Genomic DNA, 12496 nt, shown 5'->3' with positions numbered 1-12496 from the left:
TCCACAAACGTCGCCTTGACGTGGGACAATTAATCACAAGTGCATGCGCCTTGGCAAATAGCTAAGCGCTAGTAGAGTAAAGACGAGGGAACTATTTATCGCGTATGTGATTCGGTTTAGTAACCTTGCTTGTGCACTCCAAATGTTAATTCTGATGTTGGAAAGAATCATGTTACAATTACCCCGCTTTGTGGTGGTACACTTCTCACGAAGAGAAGTTATTATAGACTTCTGGTACCGATAATTCCTCCCAGAATCAGTTGAGACGATTGGGAGTGAAAGATAAACAAGAGTTTAATCAGCTCAAGCACAGAAGCGTATTTTTTGAACTGCGCAATCTCTAATTAACAAATTTGGTGTTCTCTGGCAGATTTTATGACGTAACAGAGCAAGTAAATTACTTCCGTTGACAATTGCTATCACATCCCTTTTGGGTAACGAATTAAAATCCGTTTCCAGCACAATCGAGAGATTATAATGCATTATAGTTAATTATATTTGGAACTTTTAAAAATGGTATTAAATCTCCAGTAGAGGGCGCCATTAATTTTAAAAATAAACTCCTCATTGTATGAAAACTATAGCCTATTGGCGCACGCCTTACCTTGTTTCGAAGTTCTTAGGGTATCCTGAATACATTCCTGTTCTTATCTATTCAACCACTAACTCTTTTTTATAGTCTACCTTAAACTAAGTGTGAATTAAAACCAATGTTGAGAGATAACTGAAATGAAAACAAAGATTTAAAAACAATGATATAAATACTGTTCATAGACAATTTTGACATAATATAAATATTACTGAAAAGCTTGTGTGTCACGTGGTAGTTTCAACTCAACATAGTGTATATACTTGGTATTTAAAAACTAAAATAAATTTTAAATACAATATTATAGCCTTTCTTGTGAAAAAGTGGGGTCGAGGTTCTGTGGGGACACTGATTTACGACCATGCTTTTAGCGGCACTAAAGTCATTTAGCAAAAGATTGAAAATGCAAGTTTCACATGGGAAATATTGGAACTAAGAAAGCAGAGAGTGCTATAAACATTTTGAATAGTGTAAAATACCATATGGGAACCACTTAGAGACAAGTCCTACTTTCATCCAGTCTTAGATGGGACTGGAACCATAAGGTGTCATAAAAATTAGCTAGAATAGTTAAAGAAACGGGGTTCTGCTCAGGGTCAGTGCCCTGGATCCACTTTCTAGTCTTGTGGGATGCTAAAAATCATGATATGAAGCTTAGAACTTCACTCGGAAAAAATACAAAAGCAGCAACATAATTTAGTTGCTCTCCCTTTTAAAGTCGCGGAACAAAGTCAAATGTAGAGTAGAAATTGTTCAAAATACATTTATCTAAAATTTAAATTTAAAAATTTCACATGACATCATCTATATGTACATAAATCAAAATCGTGACTGACAGACTGACTGGTAATCAACGCCCAGCCCAAACCGCTTGCCCTAGATGGCTGAAAATTTGCAGAAACGTTACTCATAAGTAGTAGGCGCGTACAAAGAAAGATTTGCCCCAATCCGCCGCCATCTTAGTAAATGGCGCCCAGAAATGTAAAAAATATTCTCTATGCAATAAAGTACGCGCGTTTCAACCGATTTCACAAATATTTGGTACACTGGTTTCCTTTAACCTATAGACGGGCTGAATGGTCTTTTGGGTTCGATTTGTTGCCATCTTTTTAAATGGCGGCCAAAAACTTAAAAGCCCTTCTTTATGGAGTAATGTCCGCGTGAAAAGTAATAAAAAATGCATCCTTAGGGGCTGACGGGCAACGCCGAGTGCCTTCGATAGTCTTAGGGCACGACTACAAAAATATTAGTCGAATCAGTGAAAATCTACCCATTCTTTGTATCATTTTGATGGAAGTTCTTACGCGAGCGACGCCGCGGGTAACAGCTAGTATATTTATAATCGTGCAAAGAAAATGCACATCCGGAACTTTGGGAAACACTGCTCGGTGTGTTGTATCTCGGCCTTTAATTACTGCTTAAATATAAACTAGTTTCCGACTGCGACGGAATTTTTTCTACTAGCTAGAGGGTACGTAACCCTTTGAAGGAACGCCTTCAGTCTGAATTGGCAGACTCAGCGCAAAAAGATTTCTTTTTCTTTAAAAATTGGCGTGGAAAATTCTAAGATAATTTATGGGCTCGAGCTTAGATCATCGCCGGCGCGTCTAAGATGATTCCTTATCTCAGATATTCGCCACTTTCTTCGGAGCTACGCTCTCAGTTGAGGGGATAGACACTTTCGTTAAAATAGACATTCTAATTTCTGATTTTTAAATTTTACCTTATTTGTTAAGTTAAATTAATTCAGCTTATTATACCTAGTGCTTATGTTAATTATTTCTGTATTTATTCTAAGTTTCTTTTCAAATAGTTCATATATATTATTTTTATTATTTCGCTATTATTTATAAAACTAATTTTCAAATATTTTTCTCTATCTCGATATTTCCGTATTTATTAAAGGTTATTAATTATTTCCTTATTAATTCCAAGTTATTTTCGACCTATTTCCTTTATAATTTTTTCATATTTTAATCAAAATATTTTCTAATGTTTTCTAATGATATTCTAACCATTATTTAATGTTCTTCTAAAATGTTTCTCATTATTTCATGTATTTCTTCTTGTTTCAAATGCGAGCCAAAAATTTTATCCATTAATAATTTTATCTTGAATGAGGTATCTCAAAATTTTCATTTATCTACTATTTATATGTTTTATCCATTTATCTACTATTTATTTGCTATTATCATGAGTTAATAATATGTTAGCTCCCTATAAGTTGCTCAGGCTCCATAGGCGTAATGTATCCAGCGATTTCTTCTCATTTCGCCCGCGCGGGAAAAAAATCCGAATGTTGCGCTCTCTCTTGACGAAAAAAAAACCCCGCTCGTTCGGCTCCTCGACCTCGAGTCGTCGGCTGCTTTTTCCCAAGGGAGTGTTTTAGTCGTGAATGTTTATGTTTTAAAAATTTAACATTAAATCATGGCGTTGTGTCAGTACTGAGACAAAAAAATGCAGGAACTCAATGCAATTTACCGATATTGATAAAGAATTCTAAAGCTAAGAGTTGTTATTGTGACTTGAAACCAGAAAATTATACAACTGAGCTAAATCCAATACACTGATCTGTTAACTGTTTTCTTAACCGAGGCTACTGCGAAATATTTGGCTGCTTAAATAGCTCCGATATCATTGGCCAGCTTGCACTACACGCGCTTCCGGGGAAAAACCGGAATGAAGAGTAAATAAGATTTTCGTTCACGTGGCGGCCGCAGAGCGTCGCATATAATTGGGAAGCCGGCGGCGCGGGAGAAAACGCTGGAGTATAAAAATGAATTGCCTGAGTAACTTATAGGGAGCTAACATATTATTAACTCATGCTATTATCCATTTATCTACTGCTTATTTCCTATTATCAAAAGTAATATAAGAAACCTCCCTACGGGAGGAAAGTGTACAAAGGCGAATTTTTCCCGATACATCCTCGTACTGCGAATGTCCCCGCGCACTTATACGGCCGTAAACAAAACTTAAAAAATAGGGCTGGGCCGCGTAGAGCGTAGGAATACATTCTATGATCTCGCGATTGCGTCGGCTGCTTAAGTGATTGCGTCGGCTGCTTAAGTGATTGCGTCGGCTGCTTAAGTCATTGCGTCGGCTGCTTAAGTTTGTCAATTTCACAAACTCATTGTAATTTTAAACTTTTACAATGAAATAATTCATGCAGTATTTTTAGATTTTGATGATAATCAATCATTAATAGACAGGCAGTTAATAGATTATAGGATTTTCATAGGTCTTTGCATAAAATTTGAATTAAATCCTTACCTAGCCAAGGTATATGACTAACACTATACATAGATTAGATAAATTTTAAAATGGTGTTATTATCTATCTCGAAACTTTATTCTTGTATTCATCATTTTCATCTTCTTGGCTTCACAACAAACTAGATTTTTGTTTCGAAATAACCGTATGTGAATATTTATTAGTAAAATCAGGAATCATCTGTTTCTTACGACAGACGGCTAAGCAGACTACACTAGTTTGAAGCGCTTTTTCCTCTATCCTTTTCCAACGACCATATCGAAGGACTACCGTACCTTGTCCATGAGCAATAGTGTCTGAATATGGTATTTGGCGGTTCGAGGATGTCTCGCGTGTTTTAACGTTATGCCTATGGCGTCTTGTATACTTCCCTCCCGTAGGGAGGTTTCTTATATTACTTCTGCTATTATCCATTTATCTACTATTTATTTCCTATTATCCATTTATCTACCATTTATTTCCTAGTATCCAATCTACTATTTAGTTCCTATTATCCATTTATCTACTAATTATTTCCTATTATCCATTTATCTACTAATTATTTCCTATTATCCATTTATCTACTAATTATTTCCTATTATCCATTTATCTACTAATTATTTCCTATTATCCATTTATCTACTAATTATTTCCTATTATCCATTTATCTACTATTTATTTCCTATTATCCATTTATCCACAATGTATTTCCAATTATCCATTTATCTACTATTATTCTTCCTAATATCCATTTATCTACTATTTATTTGCTAATATCCATTTATCTACTGTTTACTTCCTATTATCCATTTATCCACAATTTATTTCCAAATATCCATTTATCTACTGTTTACTTCCTATTATCCATTTATCCACAATTTATTTCCAATTATCCATTTATCTACTCTTTAGTTCCTATTATCCATTTATCCACAATTAATTTCCCATTATCCATTTATCCACAATTTAATTCCTATTATCCATTTATCTACTATTTATTTGCACATTTACAATATGTCTACGATTGTTATATGTATTATTGCGTTGTTACGGTCTAAGCTATTTCGAAACAAATTTAAACGATCTCTGAAAAGGCCCTCTAGATTCCTTCTAAAGTATCTATCCCCTCGGTCGAAGTCTTCGAGCTCTGTCTTGTCGTTTTCCGAATTCTATTTATGAGTAAACCTCCTATAAAATAATTTACGATACAAGCGAGTTACGTTGCCCAAAATCTTCAAGAATGTCTCAGTCTTTTAATCGCTATGTTACTACTCACACTCAAACACACTCATTCCTTCAAGGAGACTCATATTTGGCTTATTTAGTGTTCAATTCCACGACTTTGCATCAAATGCCAAGGAATTTCAATTACGAATCGTACATAACATTGCGCTAGACTTAATTTTTTTCCTTCACGCCTTTTAAAGTAGAATGCTCCGTCCGTAATGGCGCGAAACTTCACGACCAACAGCAATATACGCAATAAAATGCTTAAGGATTAGCAATTGGGTTTTCTTAATTAAAATGGTTATATTTAATACTTCAAAATTAATTGCAAAAATTGCTTGATGAATTTTTACATTTTTGGAGAATAAAATTAATATAAATATTTTTTTTCAATGATGTCTTTGAAATCGAAAATTTTAATATCTGTTCCTTCAGCAAAACCATTTTGTTCACGTTTTTATTGAAAACTAAATTCATAATTAGGCCTAACTGTAAAAATTGCATGAGGAAATATATTCGGTAAATGGAATTTTTTAGAGAATAAATTAAATATATGTGTTTTCCAATTTAATTGATGTTTTACAATTGTGTCTTTAAAACTGAAAATTTTATATCTGTTTCTTCAGCAAAACCATTTTGTCCACGTTTTTATTTAAAACCTCATAATTAATTGTAAAAATTGCATGATGAATTATATTTTGCAAATGGAATATTTTAGAGAATAAAATAAATGTGTGTTTTCCAATTTAATTGATGTTTTACAACAGTGTCTTTAAAACTGAAAATTTGAATATCTGTGCCTTCAGCAAAACCATTTTATCCACGTTTATATTTAAAACTTAACATAATTGCAGAAATTGCATAATAAAATATGCTCGGCAAATAAAATTTTGGAGAGTAAAAATAATATAGAATTGGTTTTCAATTAACCTAATTGATGTTTTCCAATAATGTCTTTAAAATTGAAAACTTGAATATCTGTTTCTTCAACCAAACCATTTTGACCACTTATGTTTCACTTTGTGCAGTCTTTGTTTGCAAAGGCAGTGTTGAGTTGGTAACTCAACTGATAATAAGCACCCTGCCCAAACACCTTAACCAAGAAATCCGAAATTTTTCAGAAACATTACCATTAAGCAGTAGATAAGGAAGACTATTTGAATCAGCGGCCATCTTGAAAAATTGTGGCCAGAAATGTAACCTAAACCATCCTCACCAAATAACCTCGATCTGAGGCTTCAAGTGACTTTATTAATATTACTTATACTGTTTAGCTATATCCTATAGTCGGGCTTTACGGATATCGTTTTGAGTTGAACATTTCCTACGCCATCTTTAAAAATGGTGGCCAAGAAAGACGGGCAACGCCGAGTTCTTTTACTGCTAGTTTCATATTAGAGTATTCATACGAATCTGCCTCCCCAAATAGGCCCATATAACCCAATAAAAATTATACATACACTCTTATTGTTGAACGGTTAATTTTCTGACATATTGTGAAAGCTTTTCGGTGTTTCATCACCTTTAGTACTTATTTCCTGGCCTATCCAGTTGCAGCGAGTTCCAGTATAGCGTAGAGACAGTGTTCGAAAAGCGTAACGCTCCGACCCCACTCAAAAATATCAGGAGCTTATTATAAGGGAGTTACTATAAGCAATGCTTTACTCTGTGACCGGCGTTGGCTCCCTTTTAGCTAGTGGATTTATTTTATCAATTGTTTCTTGTGTCCGGCAGACAGGAATCGAAAATTCCGCATCACGCGCTGCAGCCGTTGCCATAGAGTTATTCATTGTACTGGCGATAGATGGCAGTGAGCACAAATGAGAAAGAGCCTCGGAGAGCCCAAATTCTCCGTCAGGTACCAAGCTGTGGCTCGGTATCAGAGTTCCGCACATGCGCAATCGGCGCAACAGCGAGGAAAAAATATCAGAGACGTTTGTTTACGGCTACGCTGATCTCTGTTGTGAGCCTCTAACCGTCTTTTCGTATATACCCTTTTTGAATTTTCTTCCTAACGGATCACGTGACGCCTAGCTCCACGGCTATGCGCCGAGGTAGGTGCGCGTGAGCGAGATATCGGGCTGTGCCGTTATAGTTACCTTCCCCTCCGTCACCCCCTTTTCAAAACCGGTACCAAGCTGGGGCTTTGTATCAGAGTGCCGCACATGCGCAATCGGCGTAACAGCGAGGAAAAAATATATCAGAGAACTTTGTTTACGGCTACGCTGATCTCTGTTTGAGCCTCTAACCTCTTTTCGTATAACCGAATTTTCTTCTTAACGGATCACGTGACGCCTGTCTCCATGGCTGTGCGCCGAGGTGGTTGAGCGTGAGCGAGATATCGGGCTGTGCCATTTTAGTTACCTTCCCTTTTTCCTCTCCTTATAAATGCTCACTGGAGCAAGGGACAGCTCCTGATGTGAACTTCACTGAGATTATAAGCTTCTGAAAATATGAATGCGTAGCGGAGTTAGCCTAAACCTGTGCGTTTCCCGTAATCAGAGAAACTATGGGCGGGATTTCAGAAATACACCCTATCCCGCCTGCCCTATTAATCCTAATAGATACGCTAATGGTAAGGTCGTGTCACGCATCAAGCCTTTTGAGTGACCCCAGAGACTATGGCTAGAGCTAGAACTCTAGCAAGAACACCCTATAAGTTCCCAGCGCGCAACGCTTTTTGTTATACCTTCCGAGCCCCTATGGATGAACTGAGTCACCTTTAGGTATATATGGGATTCAGAATTCAAATTTCGCCTCCCTTTTAGGGTTTAGTGAGTGGAAATCGCGGTTCCATTTGGGAATATTGTTGAGTTGGAAGGTAGATATGTATGACTTAGAACCACTGGGCATTAAATAAATTCTAGAACTCCAGATTTCAGGTTATTTTTATTTAAACCATTCTAAGGTGTGATAGATGAGCCAAAACTTAGGGACTACATAACCCAGAACTCGAGATATTAAGTTTTTAAAAATAATTTTTTTAACTTTCGATGTCAGAACTCTGGCAATTGAGAATCTATAGTGCCAATGCGATGGAGATTTTATACATGCTTTACTTAGGTCACAATAAGCATTTTTTTTTTAACTTGAGGCGTCAGAGCTCTGGTACTTTAATTCTAGCGTGAGGCTGTAAGATAATATGGATCTCTGTCCAATGGTACAAAATAATTGTTGATATTTCAACCTCAGCTAAATTAATTGGAATAAAAAGGTTTGAAAATTATAATTTTAGATCCTTGGGGCACTTGGTGTTAGAATACGCACCAACTATGGATACCAGAGCTATAGCAATCTTAATACCAAATAGAAATGCTTTTAAGGTGTAATTGTTTATCCAACGTATCTATAGTACCTTTTGCTACATCAACCAAAATTTAACCAAATTAATTTTTAATTTTGACCAGTAAGAACTCTGGAGATTTCAAATTCTAAGCAAAAACGCTTTGAAGGCAAGCTTGATTAAGTTATCCTCTTATCCTCAATCAAGCGTTGGGTTAAAATCGGTGAAATATTAGAAAGCATAAGTTTTTATAATAGATTCTGCGAAAATTGAATACGTATGTACATGAACTATATTTCTGTCTTGCAATTTTCGTTCCGTAATATTTTATCCTGTTTTGCATCGTGTCTTCAATGACAAATATAAACCAACAAACCATACCTTAAATTTAGCGTACAAGACACTACTGTAAATGGTCTCTCGACGCCGCACTCTTTCGTTGGTGATATGAATACATGTAGCTTCCGAGAAGTAGTATAAGGTATAGAATTATGTCACGCAGTGAATCATAGCCCGTTCGGGATCTTAGTAGGTACTTTAAACCTTTGGGGAATGGATAATCTTTATCTCGAGACGGTGTGAATGCTCCCAGATACTTTTTTCCTCTCATCTTCGTGGGTTACGATTTAAAAATAACTCTGCACCAGCTATAAGAGATGCTATGAATCTATTTTTAAGAAAAAACGATACGCTACTCACTACAAACACTTTAAACCCTGGATATCAGAAGTTTAGTCAATTATAGTATACTCTCGAAGCTACCCTGCGTTGCCCGGGAAGAGTTGACCATGGACAAAGCAATACTGAAGGACCGATGGTAGCCCATAGAGCCTCATGCTAAGCGACTAAACAACCAATGTTAAGCTTACTTCCCCCTTTTCAGCCCCAAAATGGACGGGGGTTATTAAATATACTGAGTCAAATGCCGGAAAAAGCTAGCACCATCTAGACAAAATAAGACGTTAGCTGCTTCCCTCTTTAGAGCGTTAATTCCCCATTTGCCCCCCCCACTATCCGGTTTGCTACTATCTGCCGCTCGATGGCGAATTAACAAGTATTTTTCAACTTTCTCCATCTGCCATCGGTCCTTCAGTATTGCTTTGTCTATGAGTTGACTGTTCATTTTGACCAAAGACCATTAAACACCTGTCATCGCCCCTAGCGGGAGAGTCACGAAACTTTTCGACTCATGGATCAGGATCTTGCTATGGTTTGAGTCGAAAAAGTTTCAATATTCGTCGAGGCGTGGCGCTAAAGAGGCGCTACCCTAAAAGGACCAGTACGCGCTGCATCTCCATTCCATTCCATCTGTGTTTAAAGGGACTGTAAAGAAGGCATCGGCGGGTGGGTAAAAATTATTTGAAATACGTCAGAGGCACGTGACCAAGGAGAGGCGTGGTTCAAAGAAGCTTAGTTCGTTTTATTTCGAAAACTACCAGACTTCATGGAATTGGCGCTGCAATCTCGCGAAAAACAAGGACTAGATGCCCAGTTCTACCCCATGAGGAGTTTGTTTTTAAGAAACTAACCTTATATACAACTTTCAATTTCAAAGAATCACTGATTATAAGTGGTTATTCATAAAGTTGGAATGTTACAAGTCTAAAATAGGACACGGTTCTTAAGAGGCTTAATGGTTAGGGGTTCGGCACCGTTTCAACCACAAAGAACAGCTAGTGAATTTTCCCATGGTGTTACTGATATCATGCGTGAGAAATTAAAGAACATACCAACAAAACACTTTCACTCAAACATACAGGGTGTTCCAAAATTATGGTGTGACGTTAGTATTCATTGGGTTCCATAAGAGATTTTGAGTCAAAAAGGTTCTATGACATTTTGTCTAAAGGGCTACCCTTTACAAAGTATGATTAAAGTGTTAATGACACCTTAATGAAATTTTTCACGTTAACTTCATGAATAATCTGTAAAACACTCCAGTCATAACTTGTAAACTGTGGCCCTTAGGGTAAAATGCAATAGAACATTTTTCACTCAAAATCGCCCTTGTATCCCACTGTTTCGGACCTACCACCCTTTATGGAAGACCCTACATAAGACTACAGCACGTTGTTGCTAATTCAACGTCAGAAAGAACATCTTTGTTACAGTATTTCAGATATCTATGAGTTGAATAACGCCGGGGAAGGCTTGGTAATAAGTTAAAATAGCAATTTACTATGAAAGCGAAGCTCGGCTTCTCAGTGTGCACCTTTTGAGACATTTATCCCGCGAGCATTTTTTTAACACCGTGACTCATAACACGCTTTTTAAAAGAGGTTGGGGTCGTTTTCGCTAACTCGATAAAACAATGCCATTCGCCAATATTACAAATAAGAGAAGAAAAAGTTCCCCTAATACCAAGCGCAAAATAAAATAAGTAGGGTTGTAAATTTTCCGGAAAAATAAAACGCGGAAAATGTTCCGCGAAGAGGAAAATTTTCCGCTAATCGGAAAAATATAAAACTAGCAATTAAGTGAGCTTATCAAACTTTTAAAGATTTAAAACATTCTCCAGTTATTTTGCCATCTTTAGATTTATTAAAGTACCGCCAAATATTACTGGTTGATTTTCCCATAATTTGTGACTTTAAACAGAGTTAACAAACTTAATAACATTAACAACATAACACCTCGTTTCCCTTACAATGACGCAGACGATCACTATCCTTTATGCCTGATAATTTTAGTTTCACTTGGGTCTCTTAACGGTTAGGTCTCGACTCTCTAACGCTTTATACCGCCATAAGAGCAAACAGTAACCCTATGCATGCAAGCGATAGCCAATGAGTGAGCTTTTGCTATAGAGAATAGGGGTCACTAGACTCTGTACCCTTGGACAATTTTTTCCCCCTCCGAATTCACCGAAAAAAAATAATGAATGTTTTGAAAAGAAAGGCAATTGAAAAATATAAAAGTTTTAACTTTTTAATTGAGAAACAGGTAGCGGAAAAATACGGAAAATTTTCCGGAAAAATATAGCTCGGTCATTTTCCGGAAAATTTTCCGACTTACAACCCTAAAAATAAGTGTGCGGTAAGGAGATCGAAGTTTGGTTCACTTTGTCTCTGAGCAAAGGAATGAAATACCTATGGCCTCTTTCGATATGCCATTGAAAATCTTCTGTATAAATACAAATTAAACCAGAAGGGAATAATGAGAGAAGGATGGCACACGGGTTTCATTAAAAAAAACCCAGCCCAGCAAGTTTTTACTTTTTTGTAGTTTATTGTTTTATTGGCTTTTTACAGGGATAGATTTAATCTTAGAAGTAGGAATGGAGAACAGAGTAATCTGGGCGCACGTCAAAGTCCCGGACCCCCCTTCCACGGGACGGAGAGGGGGGGGTTAAGAAAGAAGAGGCGGGAGGGTCATAGCGACAGAGGTAAAGAAGAATTACTTCACTATTTTTCGCCGACCCCGTCAGCAACCTCATCAAAACGTAGTTTAAGTGAGCCAATAAGATAATTTAAACTTTTCGTAACGTGTTGGAGGGAGGGGCCCAATTCTCGGTGGGCTATGAGTCGGATTGAAGTAAATACTAACCGTTCTCCATTCCTACTTCTAAAATTAAATCTATCCCTGGTTTTTATATTTAGCAGTTGCATGAAATGAATAGAAATTGTCATTCAAGAATCATAGATATTTCTTTGAAGTTGATACAATAAATATCTTAAACTATCTTTAAAGTGAATTGTTTAAGCATTTAAATCAGTCAAAATTGAAGATTTTAGTGATGGGTTTTGTGAAATGGTTTTCTTTTAGTGATACACAATTAAACCAGGGTTTTTTTGGCTGGCTTTTATAGAATTCAAACCCTTATGGCACTAAATATATCTGTAACTCTTAATGGCTGATGAACATGAATTTTACCAACCAAAAATGGCACTACGAAACCTTTGTAGGTCTCCAATAGCCAAAAAATTAATTAAAGTTAAAATTAAAGTCAAATTACAGTAGAGCCCTAATTGGTTGACCAAATAAGCTACAAGGAATGAAGAAAATTTGGAGTATGTCGTTAACATCATACTGTGCACTACGGAAGGATTTTATTCCAATTTCTCTTTGCTAAAAATATTGTAGAAAGTCTATTAATATCTCCTGTGATTAAAAAACCGGATGATGGAACGCTTATCTATAAATGG

The sequence above is a fragment of the Phalangium opilio genome, unplaced genomic scaffold, assembly GCF_054372755.1.
Source record: "Phalangium opilio isolate 3A_F unplaced genomic scaffold, DU_Popi_V2 ptg000105l_1, whole genome shotgun sequence".
Taxonomy (NCBI): domain Eukaryota; kingdom Metazoa; phylum Arthropoda; class Arachnida; order Opiliones; family Phalangiidae; genus Phalangium; species Phalangium opilio.
This window is presented reverse-complemented; position numbering follows the sequence as displayed.